This window comes from Oenanthe melanoleuca, chromosome 8, assembly GCF_029582105.1.
Source record: "Oenanthe melanoleuca isolate GR-GAL-2019-014 chromosome 8, OMel1.0, whole genome shotgun sequence".
Lineage (NCBI taxonomy): Eukaryota > Metazoa > Chordata > Aves > Passeriformes > Muscicapidae > Oenanthe > Oenanthe melanoleuca.
In genome coordinates this window covers 15,362,011-15,385,933 of record NC_079342.1, presented here as the reverse complement: position 1 = coordinate 15,385,933, position 23,923 = coordinate 15,362,011, and the positions used below count along the sequence as shown (strand labels likewise).

General features: G+C 38.9%; 1 long non-coding RNA gene across 2 annotated transcripts; it reads left to right on the top strand.

The window, feature by feature from the left end:
* The first annotated feature begins 62 nt into the window (after positions 1-62).
* On the top strand, positions 63-22,068 carry LOC130255952 (uncharacterized). 2 transcript variants are annotated; one of them, XR_008841040.1, is made up of 5 exons: positions 63-204; positions 10,189-10,552; positions 11,497-11,586; positions 13,871-14,005; positions 18,004-22,068. It is a non-coding gene; the product is annotated as an uncharacterized LOC130255952 (long non-coding RNA). The 2 variants fall into 2 exon arrangements; XR_008841039.1 differs by having other exon boundaries at positions 10,189-11,586.
* The last annotated feature ends 1,855 nt before the right edge of the window (positions 22,069-23,923 follow it).

The window sequence follows — 23,923 nt, the reverse complement described above, 5'->3', positions numbered from 1 at the left end:
TTCAGCAGGAACTTATATCATGCGCTGATATTGGCAATATTTTCTTTAATCTTGCCAGGGACAATGTGCCTACAGTCATTTCCCAGCTTTCTGGAGGTGACAACTCTCGTGTTGAAGCAATGATGTGTGCCTGTCCTTACAGATGCAAGCTGAGGGATGTGCACAGACAGCCATGCTGCTGGGAGATTGGAGAATCTCTCCAAGGTAAATAAAACACACGAGCCTGTGGAATGCCACTGTGACAGAATATGTCATGTCTGACTAGAAAGTCTTGAGGCTGGGACTTTGGTAGGTACCAGATGAGAAAGTGGCAGTCTGCTCTTGGGAATTGTCTCTAGATCTGGCACATTTTTTTCTAAACTTTTTTGGAACTATTTGCTCCCTACCCTTTTCCAGCCTGTTGGTCACTGCTGGTTGGAGCTCAGTGGGTAAAACTCTTCTCAGGCCACAGAGGTGTGAGGCATGTAGAAACAGCACGTAGGTGTCAGGTTGGCAAAAAGTACTTCTGGAATACCTTGGCAAACAAAAAAATTCCTGGAGACGAAGCTCCAGGAACCGGATGTTAATTTCTGATGAACTGCAGAATAATGAACAAAGGGTCCAGGTGTAGGAAGACTCTTTTCCTCCTGTTTGACTTTGTGATGGGGGGAGGACTTAAAGGGCAAGAGAGGAAGGGACTAGGAATTTGTTTGTTTTGCTAAGTTTTCCCGTAATCTAAGGCACGGAGACACGGAACAGAAAATCAGATGAGCTGAGGACAGCTTTGATCTGCACGTCCTGTCCCTGGTGCTGGCATGTGCTGTAAGCTCAGCTGCTCTGTGCTAACTTACAGAACATGTTTAACTGCTGCTAAACTTCTGTAGAATAATAGGGCTGAAAACCTATAATGTAGAAAATATATGTTATTGGTCTGTGTCTTATTACTCCTTAAAATAAAGATAAAATACTTTAGCAGTAAGCAAGAGAGCAAGAAGTTACAACCTAAGATTCAGGCCTTAAGAGCTCAAAACACATTTTTACAGGTCAAAGATGTACATTTCAATTTTGTCTAGACATCAGCATTCTGCAAGGGGTATCCAGATAGACTGGTTGGAGAGCAATTTCATAATCCCAGTAACAGTAAATTTATAGTAAAAATAATTTTCTGATTCAGAGGAGAAATTGTGGATGACTAAGAAAAAAACCCATCATCTTACTATTGGGAGACCAATGCCTCTTTTTCTTTTTGCTAGAAGAGCACACCTTCTCACCAGTCAATGATAACACTAGTCAATGATGCAAACTTCCAAGGGGGACTCTGCCAGTCACATCAGGAATTTTGCACCTGGAACAGTGCTGTTGGCCTGCTCCCTGCCCTCACAGGTGCTGTGGGTGACATCCAAGGCAGGGCACAGGTCTGACTGGGAAGAGGCTTGCACTGTGCCTGCAGTGGGTGAGGAGGGAGCACATAAAGAAGAAAGATGAGGAAGAACAGAGCAAGGACAGCAGAAGGTAGGCTAGGTCAAGAGCAACTGGATGATAAAAGGAGCTTCGATCAGATTTAGAAGGCAATAGGGAGACAGTGAAGAAGAGGGATTTAGGAATATCTTAATGAGATCTCAATACTGGGAGCAGTGGATTACTTTTGCATTACACTGCTTTAAAAACTGGCTAATGTGAGTGTCATTTAGAGGCTGAAGACAGCAAGGTCGCAATAGGAATGGATGTGGAGAAGGATGGACTTGACAAAGATTTTATGGGGAGAGTGAAGAGGAGAGAAGAGATTTCTGAGACATTTTGGAGATTAAACCAGGAGGATTTACTGATAATATCTATTGGCATACAGGGACAGGAGTTAAACTAAGTGGAGATGAGCAAGTGAACACATGAAAAGGAGACACTTTCAAATTTGTGCTGTCAAAATTTAAAAAAAATGCTGAGAAAAAAATATTGAGGTGTCACAAAACTGAAGTATTGATGGGTTCCTGTCTTTATAGGCAGGGAGGAGGGACATACACAAACTTGCATATTCCTGAAAGAGTGGAGAATATGTCTAAGCTAAATAAAATGAGTACAAGAATGTGGAATGTCAGTACTGCAGAATCCATCATTAAGAAACATTAAAAATTAATGGTTTGTGGAAATATTTCAAAAGTCTTTCCATTCTTATCCATGGAGAACAAAGCTCCAGTTCTATACTTAACTATGTTGCTCATTTTATACATGGGCTCATTTATCCTTGCAAGGCTGAGTTAGGAAGGCATAAGTAAATGAATATACACAGGTTAACATGCTTGACTTCAAACCACATATTTCTGATTACTCATCACGGTGATTACAACATCTTTCATGTGACTGTAGAATTCTCAAGCTGTTTTTTTTGCTGGTGAACTGATAGGAAGACATCAGCCTGCTTTTATAAATTATTGGGTATTTTTCAAGCTTTGTACCATGAAAAAACCCTATTTATTCATAGTGGTTTTAAAGGTAATTGGGATGCTGATTGTGCAGATAATGCTGTGAAAATAACATGCACAGCTGATGACTTTCTAGAGCTCAATCTTACATAGCTTTCAAAAGATAAATATAGATAAATACAGAGCACTGCTTTCATTCCAGAAACTGCCTATAGTGCCAACAAAGGAACAAAAACTGAGTGGAGCTAGTATTAGGTGTGTTTTTTAAATGAGGAGAAGCATGATCTACTGTATTAAAGAGATTGTTTGGTGTGATCAAATTTGGACAACTAGCTTAATGTAAAAGAAAGAATCTCACCAAATTTGCAGTTTGCCAGTTTGCACTTTCAGATCACAGCAGGTGATCCTCAAAGGAGGTGGTGAGAGGGTGTATCAAATTGGGGGATCCTGAATGCCCTGGGTAGGGTTGATAAATCCTCAGCCTCCTTGATGTTGAGTTCTGTGCATTTTCAGCACCCTCAAATGCCAGTATCTAACCCACCACAGTGTGCTCCAGTATAATCCACCCTGTATGTGCAGAACAGCCAAAGGCATTTGCATGCAACACACACACCTCTATCACATACATGCATCAGTTACTGAATACTGGGATAATAAATATTTAATGCCAATAATAAAATGATAATTATAATCATGATATTTCAGTCTTTGCTTTTTTTTTGATGAGTGACTGTTGAGTCACCAAATTTCCTGCCAAAAAGAAACTATGATGTAAAACAGACAGAGGATGCACAAATGCATTGGATAAAGCTTCTCTGATCCTTGCTGTGGTTTTTTATATCAAATTTATTTATTGGTTTCGAATCAAGTCCTGTCACTTCAAAAATTTAGATGGTCTTTTAAGTACTTCAGAAATGTTTCATTTATCCTTGTCACCAGGAAAATTATAGGGTTTTTTCTTCTAGTCACTGAAATCTGGATACAATTGAAAATGTACTTAAATGTCAGATCAAAATAATGAATTTTCCATTATTGGTTAAAATTATTTTCAAATAAAAAAAAGTCCATGGAAAGTATTTTTCAAACACAGGCTACTCAATCATTGGGCAGCCTATCTCAGAGGACTCCAGCTCAAAAGTAGTGTCAGCATCTGTTTTATAACTGTCTCACCTCACCTTCCTGTCTGAGTGCTTTACAAATCCTTATCATTTTATGTGCAAACATCATATTCCATCTGAGCACACAGGGCTGAATAGATCTCTTGGGATGATGTAACTCTAGGCAATTCTGAAGCAATAAACACACAAAGTCACATAAACATATGCATGCACACATCCTCCTAAATCTGCAGAGCTATGTCCATCTGAAGGAAATGGCACATTTCAGTGCTCAGAGACAGTTCCTTTCTTCTCTTTGTTTTACCTTGGATGAAGTCATGAAATAAGGGAATTTAAAGTGAATGCAATGTTTCTGAAAGTCAGATTAACTGCCCTGAAATTGGGCTCTGTTTCTGCATCTGCTCTAATACAGTGGAGATGTACAGATTGAGTATAAAGTTCCCCACAGCTAAAGGGGATAAAGTAATTCAGTTTCCATGTCTGTTTGTATTCTCCTGGTCATGCTACAGTGAAATTGTAACAATAGTCACATCCCTGCAGGAGGAATAGAGTGAACTCCATGAATAATTACACCAATGGAATGCCAGACTACCAGTTTCTTTTAATGCACTCATTTTATACCAGAGCATCAGAAGGGAAGTGTAGGCTCATATCTGAACCACCAGACAACCAGAGTGTGTCCTACAGGTCCACAATGACATCTCTGTTTTTCACGTGGGAGAAGGGTTCTGACACTTCTCCTTTGCCTACCACAGACTCCCAGACTGGCAGTCCCTGTCCTCACCTGTCAGGTGTTTACCCTCTCAGTGCTACAGTCAATCTCCCAGCAGAGCAATATCCCACAAAAACCATCTTGAATTTCCTGTCCTCAGATTACACTCTGAAAACTGGCTAAATTATGATGTAGGTTTGGGGTCTTATCAATTAACTTCAATGTCTATTGAAGAATGACTCGATCCTAAGCAAGGATATTGGGATTTGGTCCTGCATTCCCATGGGGTTGTGTCCTGTAGAAATGCAGGTCAAAGGGAGCAGAGGAGCAGGTGTGACCACAGGAATGGACAGAACTGTGGTCAGAGCGAGCTATACACAATACTGGAAAAGAAGATGCTCTTTTCCATCCTCTCAGTCCCTCACAATTACAGATATCCTAGATGACAGTTCATAAAAGTTCTGGTTCTCTGCTGCTGCTGTGTTCTGCCTCACTTCTCACAGTCCTGCCAATGCCAGAGCCCTCTTCCCCTTGCCCTCTTTGCTTCCTCACCACTTTACCCCTTCATCCTTTCTCCCAGTGACTCCTCAAGAATTTGTTCATTTCCTATCTGAGAACTCTCACAGAAGGAAAAATACTTGAGGACCATGACAGGAAACAAAATAATACTCAGAGGAGGGAAATAACAAATGATCATTTAGGACGGAGAGTGGAAAGTTCATCATATGAACTGCCAGGAGTGCTTTAAGTCAAACCCAAACATCTGCATTACAAACAACAATCATATAATCACTGACTTCTTGCATTATCCCTTCCCAGGCAGAAAGTATTCTGTGATGCATGGGCCAATAAAACAATTATTCTGTAATATTCCTTCTCTGTGATATCATCTCCTTCCTTAAAGGTTGCAGGAACATGAGAATTTGCTGGGAAGTTGTAATGTTTGGAGAAAAGTTGTGTGTAGCACGCAGAGTGTAAGGGAGGCCCCTCCATTCAATGACAGCACAGATAATGCTTTGAGAGAGAGCATGGACAGGAGGGACAGTCCTCAGGCAACCCTGCTGTCATCCAATTGCTTTTCTATCACATCAGTCACTTGGTAAAGCAAGTTCCTCATGTGCACTGACTCCAGAAAGAGCTTTCTCTGGACCCCAGCACTACAAAGCAGAGAGTTTGTAGCAGCTGTGGAAAAGTTCAGAGTTTTTGTTTGGGCCAGTGACTTAGAGCCATGCTCTCCCTCCCTCATGCTGCAGGGTCATGTTTCTCTGGGACTGGGGCACTAATGACTGAACGCTGGCAAGTTCTTTTGGAGCAGTTTAAAATGAAAACCTGAAGTATGCTGAAATAAGGTTAGCATCCTTATATTAGCCTATAAACTCATTGCTAAAACTTTTCTATTATGCTAGACATTGGATTGTGGCATGTCTTGAAGAAACTCAAAATATGCCCCTCACAGAGTTGCATATTTGTATGTTGCTGGTGGTCTTGATGATCTCTTGACTTTGAAAGTAAACTTGAAAGTTTAGCTGGAGCTGTTTGACTCTGCCCTTTCAGTGGTGCCTTTTAGCTTAAATTGATGTAATTATATCCCCAAAAAGAGAAATTAATTATAAATAAATAAATCTAGTGATTGTTGTTTCCCAGCTTGGACTCCTTCTTACAGGTCTAGGGGTGACTATTTCTATCTATTTCTATACATTTGCTCTTCTCATGGCTGGAGTAGAACTGAAAAGGTATTTTTGCTCTGGACTTACCCTCCCCCCTGGCTTACAGCACTTTTCCTTCCTCTCTGCTGCTGGATAGTGAGTCCATCCTGACCCAGAGGTTAGACCTAATTCACACCCCATCAACACGCACAAGTAGTTTAAATTATTTCTTACAGTGTTCATTATCTTGTACCTGTCTGCACTGAACTTCATCTGGTATCTTGTTAGTCAGTCACTCAGCTTTTATTAGCTCCTCCTGAAATTCCTTACTTTGCTCCTTGGTTTGTATTAACTTAAATAATTGTGTATTGTCAGCAAATTTCAGCACCTTGTTATTCATTCCATTTCCCATATCATTAAATATGAGTGGTGAGCAAATAGCGGAGGAAATTATTCATGAATATTCATTTGAAGTTAAAAGCAAATTCCATTTCCACAGCATTCGTGACTAGCCCTTGTTCACTTTCTGCAAACAACTGAGTGCTAAAAATTTACTGGTGTAAATGCATGCAGGAGATTCACATTTTATCCCCCTATACAAATAATCCCTCCAAAAATTTCCACCTGCGTGTTCCTAGATAAAATTCACATTTCAGGAGTAGTGGAGATATCTCTAGAAAGGGGACAGCATCCCAGAAGCTAAGAGTATATTTGAAAGGCCTGTTCCTTTCTGGTGCAGAGGCAATCTGACACAAGTGAGAGCAGCATTTCTGACACATCCATTTCAACATCTGCTCACCCAACGCCAAGCAAACACCTGCAGCCTTCTGCCCTGTTGCCATCTGCATGGGCTCCTGACCGTATTTCCAGCTAGTTTGGTTTATGGATTGGCTACTCTGCAGCCTGGCATCCTGTGCCATGCAGGGCACGGGGCTCTCCTGCCAGCCTTGGGGCTGCCTGGCCGTGGCCAGCTGGGCACTCACAGGCTCTGGCACAGCCCTGCCCTGCTCTGCAGCTGCACACCCAGAGCTCTGGGCTGCTCACTGCACCTCCTGGCTCCTGCACACCTTCTCCACTTCAGGAAGCAAGAGCCTCCCTCCCTCCAACAGCAGAGGTTGCACCAAGCTCAGCCCCTTTTTAAACATTGCCCTGTGCATTTCTGAAACAGCATAACGAGATGTGCCATAAATGAAGGCCATAAAAGAATGAGCTATTTTTATAATAGCAGTTAAGAACCCATCCAGTGTTTTAGAAACTCTGTACGAGTTGCACAGCAGTGCTAACCTAGATCCAGATTATCTTTGGAATCCATGTGGATGCTGAAAAGAGAGAAAGAAGCGAGGCTTGTGAATGAGGCAGGCACTCTGCAATACTGTGACATAGTGCATGAGAAAGACCATTGTAGACAAGTGATTACATTGATTTGTCTTCCAAATGCCAAGAAGTTGAATGGAGGTAGCTGGTGAGCAGTTTAATTTAATTGCTCCCATGCTTTATTCCTTATTTTTTAAAAATGGTAAGTGTGCATACAAGGAAAAAAAGCCTCTTCCTAAACAGCATCACAGTTCCTTCAGTAAATTCAAATCTCTGCTCCATGTTTAGCTCCACGTGAACACAATGTCACAAACACATACTCACAGTGAACAATTTGGCCTTTTGGGTGATTAGCCTAAATTGTTTTAAGGTCTGCTCCACGCATTAGTGTAATGACAAAAACAGGACAGAATGGTTTGCAGTACTTGAAAAGCAGCAAGAAATATGTGCTTGCCTCAGTTGTATGTAGTTCTGTGTGTGAACACCCAGGTGTGGCAGGCATTTCCTGAATAAACTCCTGCCTGCAAACTAAATTTAGTGGGAATTTTGCTCATGCATAGCTATAAGACTTGTTCTTTAAAAGAACTGGAATACAATAAGTCTGTGCATGAACTGCTTTCACTAGTACACTGAAGACTTACTAAATCAGATGTTTTCAGATTAAATATTTAAAATATTTTCAAAACACACTGCTGCCGTATGTATGTGGCCCAGCCAGTGCTGATCATACCATATGATACAGCTTTTTTCATAAGATTGCAGGAAAGGAGACGTGCAGATAGTCATATGCAACTTCCTTCACAGAAATGCCTGTATTTAAAGTGGAAAAAGAAAGGAAATTAAAATGAGATTCCATTGTTTAGATGAGAAAGTGCAAAGGTTCATGACTAAATTAATGTAATTCTGACTTTGACCTTTAGACAAAGCACTTAAGAGCTCTCCAATAATGACATCATATTTATTTGGTGCCTATGCCTTAGTTTTCAGTTTAATTGCTTAAAGAATAAACCAGCTATAGAAGATATGTTATAACCCTTACACTCATCCCATCTTCTTTAATTAATTTAAATAATGATATGCTGGATTTCAGGTCACACAGCCCTTCCCTATAGCCTCACAGCCACAATCCTGGAAACATCTGGGTGCACAAATGGATGCCTGTCAGAAATTCCAGTGTGGCTCAGGGAACTATAGGGATGCAGAAGATAAAAATGTATACATTTGCTCTTCTATATTTCACATTATTCGTCAATCTTTATTTTCAAAAATTCTCCCCTAGGTATCTTGAATTATCTCTTATTTCAATATTTTTGAAGCTACCCTATCAAGAAGAGGGTTTCCGTGGAGATTTTGAGATTTTGAGTTCACTGAAGTCAAGGGAACTATGCTGCTTTATGCTAGCTGGGGATTTAGTTTGATAGTCTCATCTTTGTGAATACAGAGCAGATTGAACTCATCCAAACTTATGAAAGCCACATGAATAAGTTTGTTTGAACAATTCTGTTGTATCTCCTCTGTATTTACAGTGCAATTTAGCAGGCTGAAATTAATTTTTCCTCCCTGATTATGTTTTCTACAGACGCTGGAAAGGCTGATGAGTACAATATAGTTTTAAATGATGTGCCTTATTCATGCTTTTTTCTTTATGTTCCATTACTGTAGGATTTGAGTGGAACCATATGATTATAGTCTTAGGCTGTCATGCAAATGGACTAATTTTGTTCCATTTCCCATTCCCCTCACCGTCCTTGTCAATGCAATGGATAAATCTTGCTCTGTGTTCTGTTCCTCACAGACTTGCAGGGCTGTCATCAGAGTGGATTAATCTACTGCCTGTGTTATCACAAAATTCTCTTTCCTAACAATGACTTATCACTGAATTTAAAGCTTGATATACTTTATACTCAATCTGTAGACTTAGTCTTGCAACAAAAATTGTAATGAGAGCTAAAAATGGTACAAGAATAATCCATTCTTATCACAGTCTTTGAATTGTAATTTCATGTATTTCCTTGAATACAGTATTTTACTGAACAATACCAAGACAGAACACGATAGAATAACGCACTTGAAATTTCAATTTTAAATGTCACCTAAATTAAGCTCCCAAATTGTTTAATTAAGTGACCATGGCTGTATTAGAGGTTATTGTCAGCACAATCTCTGTGCAAGCAGTTCCTTCGATAAAAGCCAGGGTGTGGACAAACTATTACTCAACAGCATGTAAAAACACCACTAGAAACAATTATAATGGTGGGACTTAAACCTAAAATAATACAAATTTTAAAGTTACTTCTTTCACATATAATCCTTTAACTCCCCCCTTCATGCTTGGCTATTGCATGGTTTTTAAACTGACATGTGGTTATTATACATGCTTGTAATTTATTCTTTTCTCAGGGTTCTCACACTGGTCTACATTACAAGAAAAAAAATTTTAAGCATTTCTTTAACATGTGTATTTATCTGTGTGCTCAAGACACTAGATGAAACAACAATTTTGTATTATTTTCCCCTCTGATGTCAGATATAAAAGGCCAAAAGAAACTGAATTAAGCTAATCTACATAAAAATAATGATTTCTAAACTTTAAGCTATCATGTTAATTTTTTAGCATACTAGGTTTGTCTACATGGGAATTTTAGAATGAGGCAAAGAAACCTGTGCTAGATGACATTAAATGGAAAAAGGGGCTCCCACACCACTACCTAGAGCTGATTTACAGAAATTCTTATGTTAACCACTTCGTTTACAGATTTTATTTCATAGTTGGCAGTTCTGGCAAGGAACCCAGCGCAAACTTTTGTGTGTCAGCTTTGTGATTTCTCACCGTGCTGGGCGAGATCCTCCGACAGCTGGCAGGGGGCCTGAGCCTGGCTGTGCTGAGCTGCCGTGGTGCTTTCCCCAAAACTCAGCTGTGTTTGCCAGCTCCACTTCCAAACTGCCACGAGAGCAGCCTGGAAGACACACTGCTCACTTACAGCAGCCTCCAGTATCAACAGGATAATGTCTTGGATTGGCACTCATGCAGTCAGATGGATCTGCCCATGGAGCTTTGGAGGAGCAGCACCAAGACTTCAGAAGAAAGAAATCTGGAGGATGAAGTAAAAAGCAGTGTGTGGCTTCTGTTATTGGTAGTTTTGGTTTTGGATATTTTTTTGCTTGTTTTTTGTTTTGTTTTGCTTTGTTTTGTTTTTCTTTGGAGGCCTGTCTCTGCAAATGCATTCAGAAAATGCTACGTTGCTGCTTTCCTTGGCAAGCTGTCAGTGTCTGGTAGGATGAATTCCTGGGAGGAAAAGCACTGCTGAGGAATTTTATGCCAGAGAAGGTGATGATCCCACTAAGCTGCTCGGTGCTCATTTGAAGGTACAGAGTATCCACATGAAAACCTTGTTCTCCCTATAATTTAATACCTTTCTTACCTAAAATACTGAAGAAATAAAAGCTTGAAAGTCAGCAGCAAGTGGGAAATGTGGGTATTATGGATGTCCCCTACAGACATTAAGGACATTTGGCTAGGTCTGTAGCATACTGTGCTGCCCCTGGGTGAGAAATGACAGAAATGGAAGAAGACCTGGACAATTCACAAGATAAAGCCTGTCTTGAAACAAGCACACTAAAACAGACTGCCTGTTTTGCCATAAGCTGTCCTTTATGACACCCACTCCCACACATCTCACTTTGCACCCACATATAAAGAATAATTTAAAATGATAAAAAATATCTTAAGAAGTGCTCCTACTTCAAACATTAGCCCATCAATGCAGCATTTCAGATCCAGTGTTCTCGCTGCACTTCAGCATTGATGCACAGCTCAGTCTGGGGAGTGAATTTCCAGTTCTGAATTTTACAAATTTCACAACAGACACACAGAAATGATGTGCAAGAAGAGCTCTCAATGTCTCCAAGGCCATATAGTTTATGAGCACTGTTAAAAGTCTCCTTCTGGTCAGATCTCAGCATTTATGTAGAAAGGTTGTTTTTCTCTCATTATGATATCATGGGAATTTGTCACATTTTCTTGGGCTCCTGTTTGGCTTCAATAATTTTTCAGAAACTTTCCAGTGTGTTGGTAAGCACACTGGAAGTGTACAGTGATAAAACTTCTTGCTAAAGCGCTCTCTGTTTTCCAGGAAAACAGGGAAGTATTGGGAGCACTGACTGAGGCTTGGTCCTCTCTTGTCTTCAGTCACTACCACAGAATATTTTTCCTTTGACTTGGCACAGGGAGTAGGAGCAGAAATTACCATCTCAGTTTTATTTATTCCAACAACATCTTGTAGACATTTGCTTTTGTGACACCCTTCCAGATGGGACTGAGCATGCAGCTATTTGAGTCCCAGAGCTCTACAGATGTCCAGATGGAAGACTAGAGTGCACAGCAATCAGTGAGTAATTGGGTAAGTGATAGACCTGCTGCAAAGCAGCATTACCTCAGCCTTAAGGAGGATTAATTACAAAAGACCTATGATGCCAATTAATTCTCTTTAAAAAGTTGTGTGTGGATTCAAGGCACTTTAAGTTAAAGAAGCTGTAGTTAATTCAGCATTGTATGCCTACATAAATAAGCAAGGGTTGAAAGATATTAAGCACTTTACATAGCACACTAGCAAAAGTATCTGAGTTTTTTGTTTTTTTGTTTTTTTGTTTTTTTTTGTAAATGTATTCTGGAAACAGTAATAAACTGATCCCCCTGTCACCAGAGGTGGTCTTCCTAAAACATAATGTAACCTCTAGTTTTGTCTCACACACAGCACCCAATGCTGAATACTGAACATGAAGTTTGATCCCAAAGTGCTGATAAAATACAGCTGATTTCTCAGCTTAGGCTGACAAGATTTGTTCATGCTTAAAAAAATAATGCCTCAAGTGACAAGCCCTCAAGATTTCAAAGGAACCCTAAGAGAGTTTTGTTCAATCAGAAGGTAACAGAGATGCTCTTCCTGACACATCGCTGCAGTCTCAATGGAATAGAGAAACACCAAGGAGGGGGAAATACTCCTGATCAGGTTAACATGAAAACTTTTTTGCTAGCACTAATTGGAATGCAAATCTTTGTACCATAAAAAACCTGAGCTATGAATAGAACATTGGAGTTTAATTGATTAAATCTGTCAGTTTCTAAAAAAGCCAGAGATACATGCTCTGATATACTTGACTCCCAACAGTTTTATTAATAGCTATATGGTGTTTCAGCTTCCTTAGAGATGCAGGTATAAAACACAGTATATTTTTACCCTTAAGTAGATTTCCTGTGAAAGGCACACAGCAGAGTGTGGCTCACAAGGTGAGCAGGAGTGTGCCTGTCCGTGGGTGCTGGCTCTGCTGGCACAGCTGCAGAGCTGCACAGCAGTCACTGGAGACCAGGGACATGTAGGGGTTTGCCATTGTTCCATGAAAGAAATTACAATAAAAAAACAAGCTGTAAAATACCAGGAAATCAAAGAGAAAGAATAAGAGAAAAATAATGAAGTCCAGCTAATTGCTGTTTTAATTTCATCACCATTTTTCCAAATTTGTGCTCTAAGAAGGTAACAAATTTATGAATACTGCACTGAGATGTGCTCCCCTTTAGATACGTAGGACAGAGTGTATGGGTGTATGTGTGTGAGGAGGGTGTCACCCCTCTGCTCATCAGTATGCTCAAGCTTAATGCTAAACGTGACAACTTCCCCCACAGCTGCTTTCTCATTACAACTCAAGTAGGTTAGTTTCAAAATTATGTATCCAGTAAGTCACTACAGATGTTCACTGTCACCCTATGAGTCCTCTGCCTTATTTCCTCAATGTGAATTATATTTTTCTCAAATCCTGGACCAACATTTATCAGAATACATATCAGAACTTTTCAAAATTACTGTAATTGATTGAGATTCTGTAAATTCCTTACCTATCCGAAAGCAAGAATAAAACCCTACAATGAAATGCCATTAAAAATTACGGTATAAATTAAAGCTGAACTTTATGAATGCTTTTGTTAATCTTCCATCCTGCCCTCAAACTTTAAAAAATAAAAAATGATCCTATGATCCAAAGTAACAATACCCATGTATACAGCATGACACAGGGTATTATGCTGTTTCATTAGTAAGACTGCTACATGGCTTGTGTTGTGTTACTGCAATAGTATTTAATAGATAGTTCTTGCACTTTGCATTGCATACCTGGTCTCATATTGTGGCTCAAATATTTAGTCTTTAAAGAAGAGAATATGAAAAGAGGAAATAAAAAATTAATTCAATAGGCTTATATATCTACTCTGTGTAGAACCTTTTCTGATTTTCCAGCGATTCCAAAAAGTCTGAAACAGTTCCAAACCACCTGAGTCAGAATGAGAAAGCATGAACTACCTGAAAACATAAGATAGCAGTTTAAAAATCAAAATGGTAAAGAAAAAAGACCTTCAAGTAGAAAAATCCTTTCAATTTGGAATACTGGAATATCAAGATATTGAATCAGAGCAAAGCAATTTAACTTCTATTTCAGTTTTTATTTAAATTTCCATCAGTCTCTTCTTGACCCAAACAATTCAGAAAAATTGAAATGGAGCCAAGGAAAAATGCGTTGCCACCCAATCAGTGTTTTCCAACAAAATTTGACTTACCTCTACTTTCTCCTGGTGCTTGGCAAGGAGATTAATTTATTTTTGAATTTTTCAACTTCACTTTTTATGTTTTTCTATAGAAAAAAATAAACACAACTGGGGAAGAGGTTCCAGCATAAATATATATGACAGCTCATGGAGAGATAACTTGTTGCTATTAATCCTGCTGGCTAATAACAGCATAAATTTACCCTGCACAGAGCCTTTCCTCTAAGGTATGAAACCCAGGTTTGGACATATTAAATAAAAAGTAAGTGAGCTGTTAGAGTGCAGGTACATTGAGGCTGAGTGGGTGTGGGTGGGTGTGGGTGGGTGTGGGCAGCATCACAGGGAGCAAAGCCCAAAGCTGTGGCACTGTGGGTGGGTGATGTGGGGAAGGCTCCAGCCAAGGCTTCATGGCCAGAGAACTGCAGCAAGGAAAATTTGGAATGGCCACACCCCCAAGAGCCCATCACCGACCTCACCCAAGCAAAGCCTGAGGGGTCAGGGAAAAAAGAGTTCCCTGGGGAGGTGGAGGGCAGCAAACAAGGCTGTCTCTGGTCCTTGCAGGGCAATGCCTGCCCAGTGCAGGACACAGGACATGTAAATCACTCCTCCCATGCAGAGGAGCTGGGCACAGGACAGATAAACCACTCCTCCCATGCAGAGGAGCTGGGCACAGGACAGATAAACTACTCCTCCCATGCAGAGGAACTGGGCACAGGACAGATAAACTACTCCTCCCACGCAAAGACACAGGACAGATAAACCACTCCTCCCATGCAAAGACACAGAACAGATAAACCACTGCTCCCATGCAAAGACACAGAACAGATAAACCACTGCTCCCATGCAAAGACACAGGACAGATAAACCACTGCTCCCATGCAGAGGAACTGGGCACAGGACAGATAAACCACTCCTCCTACGCAAAGACACAGGACAGATAAACCACTCCTCCCATGCAAAGACACAGAACAGATAAACCACTGCTCCCATGCAAAGACACAGGACAGATAAACCACTCCTCCCATGCAGAGGAACTGGGCCTGAAACGTGTAGAGTGTGGCCTTGTTCAAAATGCCATAGCAGCCAGTTTCAGGGTTCAGGACATTTCAGTGGAGGGGCAGAGATGACAAATAGTGTCCTTTAATTAACACTGCACAATATGTTTCCTATACAGGCTGACATAACTGTCTATATTTCAAGTGGTAGGTTTATACAGCTCTGGTTGGAAATGAGCAGATTTACTGCAAATACCACCATAAATAAACTTTCCTGAACCAACATTGGTAACACAAACAAATGATTATGTCTGTTGTCTGAAATGCAGCGAAAAGCAAAATTGTGGCAGGTGTGACACCTGATAGCTAAATTGAAATTTATAGAATGCATATGGCAGAACTTCATTTTTCTTTTTCATTTAGTGATCAAAAACTAGATGACAGACAGTGTAAAATGAAAACAGATGAAATGAATTTCCGAATGGATCCTGCCAAGTTTCATTTTCTCCACAAGTTCTTGGAAAGCCCAGAACCTATTCCCATGTGCACAGCCAGAATTTGCAGATTCTGCTCTTTACCTCTTCATCCTGCCATCTGACAGTTTGCCAAGTCCTGTGTGCTGCAGAATGATTGTGAAGAGAGGTCTGTTTATTATGGTACCAAGATCATTCTGTCAGACTTGATAGCCTAATTTTTATATGTAGTATAAATAAAATATAATAATATATATCTGTACACATGCACACATTAATTATAAAAGTTTCCAAAGTCACAGTCATTATAATGCTTCCTCTGATGAAAGTAGAAAGACTGGATAATAAACGAAGTGTAATGGAAATTTGATACAAGTTTTTAAATGTGGGCTGAGGTAAAAGGTGAACATAAGCAACAGATCCTTTTACTCGTCCGATATGAAACAAGATTCTCTGTGGAATAAGTTTCAGACAGGCATGGAGAATTTATTTTTAATCAGCTTTAAAATACAGTCTATAATAAGCATGCCCTTAGGCAGCTATACTGAGCATGCCATCATAAAAAGAAGAAAAAAAGAAGAAAAAAACCTTACAATGAGGCTTAAGAAAAATGGTCAACTGGATGCTAGATTTTTTAATCTATGGTTGTCTTTGCCCCTGCTGAGGATTCCTATATCATCTTTTCATCAGGAGAGTTTGGCAAAGCCACTCAGCGGGTGCTGTATGTTGGGAGCCACAAAAATCAATATAGGGAATATGAAGGCAATTTTTAAAAGCTAATGTGTGAAACATTAAAAATCCATGCAGTATAAACCATGTATAATCTTAGCAACTCCCCAGCTCAAACGGATCAAACAGCAGAAATTGTGGTATATTGCACACTAAAGTGAAGTAACCTTTAAGGCTGAAGATTGATTCTTTTGGGAAAGTATTTACAATATGGTATATTAAGCACTTTGGATAGAAATAGAATGCCTTCTCATAACAGGGATATACACTTTTGAAAGAAAACAACTGGGCAGTGATCTCATGAGCTAAAGGAAAAAATTTAATCTTACAGGGGAAAAGCTCGAAATTTATGTCTTTTCATAAGAAAATTATTGGATAGTTTTCATTTCAGAGCTTAACATCATTCAATTACAGCTTTTAATTAGGACATATTAGTTGCAAATTTATGTAGTGTTTTCTTGGAGACAACATATGTCATATAGCACCGAAATTATTTTGCATAAAGCTTTATAAACCTCTTAAGCCTCTAATGAGGTCCAGTGCTAGAAAAAAAAAAGCCTTTGGCAGAGTTTCCATGCATCAAAAATATCCCACTAAAATCGAAGTGATTGTTCTGGAGAAAAAATTGTGCAAAACACCAAAGCATTCTACAGTCTACCCCAAAGAGATGAGAGATGGGGATTATTTGTGTCTTGGCTGGGTAGCTGGAAACATGAAGAACAGAGAGATGAGGGGACATGCCAAGGTTATGTACAAAGTCTTTGTCAAGGCAGGATCTAAATATACATCTTGAGAGTCCTAGAGGGCACAATATTGTCTCATTTTGAATCGAAGTACTCTTTCTAATTCAGTGCAATCTTCCAAAACAATTATAGCCTACAGCATATGCACAATATCCTTGAAAAAAATTAACATGTGTTTTGTATAAAATTCCCAGCACAATTATCGTCCTAGCACACTAGTATGAAATCAAGAATAAAGAGGTAGGTAAAGGGAAATAGCAATACACAGAAAATATTGAAAAGTGGAAAAAATGTAAAATCTCCACCAAATCCCAAACAGAGAACTGAAGCAGACATTCTTATCCTCAGTCCTACCAGACTGTCTCTCTACTGGCTGACCATGTTAAAAGGTCAAAGAAATCAAAATGTGAGCCTAATTGGAGCTTGCCTCAGTTTCTGTGCAAAACGTGCACAATGTCTCCAAAGAGATGTACTTTACAACTTTGCCATAGGAATAATATATTCCATGACTCCTTTCTTAATTATTTAATTGAGACCTATGGAAGTCTCTTGTTAAAACTTTTGCTGTGATGTAAAGTCACACTTTTTGTTATTTAACATTTTTGTATTGTGAATTTTGTATTTGAAGAATTTTAACTGGAACATTAAAAACCTCCTTCAGAACAGAAGTCTATTAAGTACAGAACAGATTTGCATAAGACTTCTTAAGAGAGAGAGCCTGATTAAAAATGCCCCTACAACACCTAAAATACCTGCTAGCAGTGAAGAACTGAAGGAGGGAAATGAAATTCTTCAAAATATAATGAACTCTTATGCTGTAATATTAAAGACAAAAGAAGAGAATTTTCAAAAATGTCTAGGGGAAAGAAAAATAAAAGACTCAGTAAGATTTTTGAATAACAGAGAAGGAGAAACAATCAGCAAGGATTTAGGCATGGCATAACTACTGTGTAAACACTTCTCTTCATACTTATAATAGGAATTCATCAGAAGGAAAGATGTATTGGATGCAAAATCCAAGAAAACAAAGGGAAAATGTAAAACTGATCTTCAGTGAAAGGAATGTAAACATATACTTAAGAATACTTTGGGATCTGAAGGGTTTTGCTGCTTGGGGACAAGGAGCTAGCAGAGATGATAGCAGGGGGCATCTGCTGATGGGACTGATCGTGCAGATCAGGCTCCACCACCCAAATGTTAAACAAAATGTAATGCTCGAGTTTAAACAGAGAGGAAAGAATGAGTGACCAGGACATGTAAACTTTCAACCTGGCTTTTGTTCCAGGTGAAGAACTTGAAAGGATCACAGAGGAATTAATTTATGAGAACTGATGGAGTGGAAAGCATCTCAGCAGAGTCAGCTTGCGTTTGCTGAACTCAGGCTAACATCACCGATCGACTTTTTCCACATACTGAACTGGGCAAAAAAGGATGAGGTAAAATTAATCTGGACTGCAGCAAGATGTTTTGATCTGGTTGCAATCAGAAGAGCCACTGAGATAATGGAGATGAATTGCTGGCTCAAGATGATGATATGGTGGATGGTGATTAGTTTTCAGATAGAGTATTATCAGGCTGAGTCATGGTTCAGCTCAGCCAGCACCGTACTACATAATCTCCAGTGATTTTAAGGCAGTGATTAATTTGGTCTTGGCCAAATCTATTGTTGGAATTGGGAGCAGCAATAAATATTTTCTTAGAGTTACTGTTATATCCATTAAAAGCATCTGTGGGGGACTCTGGGTATTGATGGAGCAGCAGTTATGAGCACTATATCAAGGAATGGAAGAGATGGTGAGTCACAATTTATAAAACAATATTTTAAGTGTTAGAAAATTATTACAAATATTGTGATGGGGGAAAAGCAGTGAATAAAGGAGGGGAAGAATACACATAAAATGGCCATTGAAAAGCCAGTTTTCTCCTGGGATGAATACAGGGGGACATAAGCTATGATTGTAACATAGTAATGTGTATTCAGCTCGAGCTGAGTACAAAAGGCCACCAAGCAGAGGCACTTGCAGTTTCTCACTGCTTCCAGGAGTGTGAGAGGCTGTGTGTGGGACTGAGTGGAGAATTCAGGTCAGCAGCATTCCCAATTCAGAAAGAAGCTTCAAAGCAATTCTAAATGGCCTCAATTACATTTAGAATACCACAAATTATGCATTTTATGTCCAGTGGATTTTTTGTAAATGACATCACAAAGGGAAAAGTGGTTCCTGAAATGGAAATTGAACGTGAAATGCAGATTTCCTTAGTCAAGATGCCATTGAGCCTCCTTCTCCACAACAAAGGCTCTACTTTGCCTGCCAGCAGCCCCATTCCACATATCCCCATTCTTTGTCCTCCACTTTAATGCCCAGGATAGGATTTAGAGAAAAGAACATTACTTTGGAGATTGAAATAACTAATTTGCATTTGGGTAGGGGAAACATTCAACAGCTCTGACATTTTTACTTCTGCACTGAGCTTCAGCTGCTTCTCCCCAGGTAGGGAACAGCCTCTGGATTCTGTCTTACTATTTCCCATGCTAGTCACCATTCTGGTGTTCAGGATTCTTGTAGGAGAGCTGATAACAGCAGCTCATAAGAGAACTGATCACCTTATGAATGCTCTGTACCAGCCCTACTTTCTTACAACTGGATTGGTTTGATGGGGGAAGAAAGATTTCAGCCCAGAATTGCTGGCAGTAGCAAAGGTATGCTGATTTGCCTCAGTGTGCTCATTCAGAAATCAGTCATTCCAGTCCCAGTCCAGACCTGCTGGGACTGGAATAACAAGCTTTGTTGTTCAGTGTTTTCTTGATTTTTCCTTTATACATACAAAATTTTGTATTCCCATAACTCTAACAGGATGTGTTTTTACTTTTTCCTGACACCTCTTCCTGGCAGGAAGCTGGATCAGCCTCTCTGTATTTAATGTAAATAGATATAAACTAGTCAAGACAGTGACTTTGGACAATATTTTGCCATTATTTATTTCACAGAGTTTTCTTCTCAACAGTAGGTACTATTTGCAGAGTATTTTCCCCTGCTTTTTTAGTGTCTATTCTCTGGGAAAATGAAGAAAAATGATAACATATTTGGGAGTGTCAGCCATCCTGACAAAACAAGACAAAGAAACCAAGTTGGCTTTATTTTAGCAAATAAACCATATGCCTTATATCAGTGGGAGATGTGCCCCATTGAGAGGAAATAATCACCTCTGATTTTGTGGAGATCTTTGCCAGGCTGTGGGCTTGGCTTCTGATCTGCACACAGAACATATATTAATGATCACAGGTTTGTTGGAATTATTCCTCTATGCTTATGCTGACAGAGGCCAAAGTAGATGGGAAAAAGAAGAAATAATGTTTTAGCCTTACTTCCACAGAAGGGACCTATATCATAGCATACCATAATATCAATGCAATGATATAAACACAATATTACAAGGTCGTGGTCCAAACACAGTGGTGTTCACATTTCTGGATACAGTTTCAAGAGAAACATTCCCTTTTCCTGCCCATTGGAACAGACAGTGCAGGTATTCTGACCCATAAACATTTGTGCACAGGTTCAACTTCTGCTGCTAATAGTAATCAAACCCTGCCACTGACCTCATTGCATATTTAAAGTTGAGCATAAGACCTAAGAGCTCTCAGGGCCAGAAATATGAATCAGGGTTTACATGGAGAGAACTGAGGTCCAGAGGGATGCAGTTGCCAGGAAGTGGCTATATATCAGAAGAAAAATTGAATTTAGACCTCTGAGATCCAACTAAATCACAAGAGCACATTTCCTCTATTTAATCATTAGATAAAAAGTGAGATTGAAGAAAATCTTCAATTTGTTTGGAAACCTTTCTGCCTCCATTTTGGGATCAGATTTCAAAAACTATCAAATTCAGAAGGGTGAGTTCTCACAGAAAGTGCCAGTGAGAGACTGTGATTTCCCATTTGCTTGTTGCTGTTTTTTTTCCTCTCCCCTAACAAGAATTCCTAAAATAATCTAAAGTATCTGTTGTTTATATCTGAAGAAGACAACAGTTTAAAATATGCATACCTGCTTCTAGTGAGTTGAAAGCACAATGTAACTACGATTTTATTACCATATCTTTTGTTCTCTGGGTTTCTGTTTCAAGGGTTTGATCAAAATTAATGTGGTCTCTCTACCCAATGGCATTTATTTTGGTTATAAGATTAGAAATGTAAATTTGCAATAAAAGAAGAAAATAGGAAGCTGTTTTAATGAATATTTTACACATGACTAATTAACAGAATCCCCTACAGGAATTTGGAAGTAATAAGGAATTGACTGAAAATAAATTAAAAATTAATAAAGGGGTCTCCAAACAACTTTGTTTATGAGCATTACCAGTTGCATTCTCAGTTATGAATATTTCAAGCTGCTTTACTATTCAGGATGTTTTATTCTTGGAGTGTTCATAATTTTAGAGGTGATTAGACAAAAAAAGAAGAACAACACAAAACAAAATGTCTTGAAATGATAAAGCCTACCTGGGGAAAACTTGCTAATGCACAAATAATGGCTTAATATCCATTGTTTTTGTCTAATAATACCTGTGGTATGATGTTCCTCTTAATCCTCATCTTCTAAATGGAAAGAACAGAAATGCTGGCTAATTCATTGAGAAAAATGAGAGACTTTTCCCAGATATTGTCTTGAGAGAGGAGCTGCAGTGCTGAGCTGTGCACAGCCATTGGTGCTGTAGCTGAGCCTGCAGAGGCTCTGCCTGGGCTTGGGCTGCTGCAGGTGGGGACACCCAGCTGGGGTGGGACCTGCACAGGTGCACTCTGCTGCTGGCACAAAGCAGGAGCTCCACCCTGCTACTCTGCTCCCTTGGCCTCAGCTAAACTGTACAACAAAGCACTTTGCAAGGTAATGGCACAAAAAATATACCTTTATGTGCTTATGCTCTATCTTCATTTATATCAGTATAGCACAAATATTATCTAGGAAGGGAGAGGGAGAAACTCACAAATGCCACCTGTTCTCAGATGCCTAATGTAATGTTTTAGTTAGGTTAAAATCTTTGAAATAAAAGTGATTTAAATTCTCTGGTGTTGCCTTTGATACAAAAACTGATCTAAAAAATTTCTCAGAGAACTTAGGCTAAACCATCCAACACCTTTAGCTGAGGAAGGTCAGAACATAAGCCTGAAGAATAGAAAAGAAAAGGAAATAAATGACCACTTCTAAATAAATAAATAGATCCCCTTCACTGTTAGATGATCTGAGGTGATCCAATCAATCTAGGTATCCTAATATCAAAGATAAATTACAGCAAAACTAGAATAAAAACAGAAAACACTGACTGAGGGTTTCTGGTTGTTTTGTTTTGTTGGGTTTTTTCTACTTTTCTTTTTTTTTTTCTTTTTTTTGGATTTTTTTTTTTTTTTTTTTTTTTTTAAATCTTAGGCAGACCCCAAGGAAACCTTGGAAAGCTCCTAAGTCTCTGTATACCCATCTGAACAGGACAGTCTTCAGACATCTTGTGCTGGTAACTTAAAACAATAAGAGGTAATCTTGAAAAAATCTCTCCAAGTGTGAAGTCTGTTAGTCTCTGATCTTTTTTTCCATTGCCCTTGTCTAACAATGAACCAACTAAATAAAGCTTCAAAAGGTATTCACCAATCTGTAAATGTGATGTATTTCTTAAAAATAAGTAACTGAGTACGATGATTTAGTTATCAGAAAAAGCTTTTAAATAAAACCTAATAAAAAGTAAAAAGAAATTGCAACTTCTGAGTTCTATTGATAAGGCCATTTATTAAGGACTTTGGAGCTGATTTGCTCATTTGAAGATAAGCTTTTAACAACACTTGTTGGATATTCATTCAATTCTCCACAGCTTTTGTTCATTCCCCTCTTCCTGATGGAAACACTTTTTTGTTTTTCCTCTTTTTCTTCTTCTTTATCTTTTAAGGTAGAAAATCACCTTGTGTGCTTCTGAGTGGCCTGCAAAGACTGGGCTGAAACAAAGGGTGACACTGAAACAAAAATTCAGCACCAAATTCAGCTGCCTCTTCACACAGCTGCCATTCTGTAAACATTTTGAATGTCAAACCTGTCAAACCAATCTACCAAAGAAGAAAACCATGCCTTTAGAAAAACAGAAAGATAAATACAGACCCTGAATGACACTTTGCAAGAGTTCTTCTTCAAAACAAGACCCCAAAACCAAAAGAGCAATTTGTATATTTTTCTAAGTTTTTGTTGCACTAATTCTTTAGAAAACTCTTCCTCACAAAGCACACGGAACAGGGAGGCAGACAAGAAATCAGACTTCTCAGGTCATACTGTTTAGTTTGAAAAAACTGGAAACAAATAGAACAAGAAGTGAAAAGTGAATGAACTTTTTGAAGTCTCTTATGCATAATTTCTTCAGGTTCTCATCTTACAATGAGTCTTCAGAGCAGCTATTACAGGGTCTAACTCTATAATTCATATTATAATAAAGCAGCAAGCAGGTGAGCAGTAGAGGTAGCAGTAATTTGCACTAGCCATTGTAGAAATACTTACAAATGATGGCTCTAATGGGCTCTTATGGTTAAAAAAAGAAATTATTCAATGCTGGAAAATGACATGCAGAGGAGTCTTGTGAGGGCATACTAATTGTGTATACACTGAGTCATGCTCCATGGGAGAAACAAAATTCCTTTGCTTAAGAAATAAAAATAAAATAAAAAGGACTAGTAATGATTTGAAAGCAGAAGTCTGTCCATGTATAAAGAGCTAAAAACGATAAAAAACAGATTGAAAAATGTGTTTAATTGACATTTCTAGCATCTGTTTTATTTTCATTTTCAATTAGGAGTGAAATCCAAAGAAAAGAAGTGTCTTGGCTGTGAGTCAAGTTAAATTTTTCTGGATTTAGTTTGTTTTTACCAAGTGCAGTTTCAATGCCTTTTATTTATTTATTTATCTATTTTTATGCCTCAGTGTTTTATAGCACATCTTGCATACGTGGGTGAGTTGTAGATCAGGAATAATGCAATATACATTGACATTTCCAGTAAAAGCTATAGAAATATTATGAAACTCTGACATGCCTTCCTATCCTCCCCACTTCTGCCTTCCCCAAAGAGCAGTAATTTCTGGCAGTTATTTGGGCCCATTGTCTCTCCAATTCATGAAGAATTTTGAGTTCTGGCAAACGCAATGATCAGATATAATCTAGTCTTTTATTTCAGTCTCCCAGCA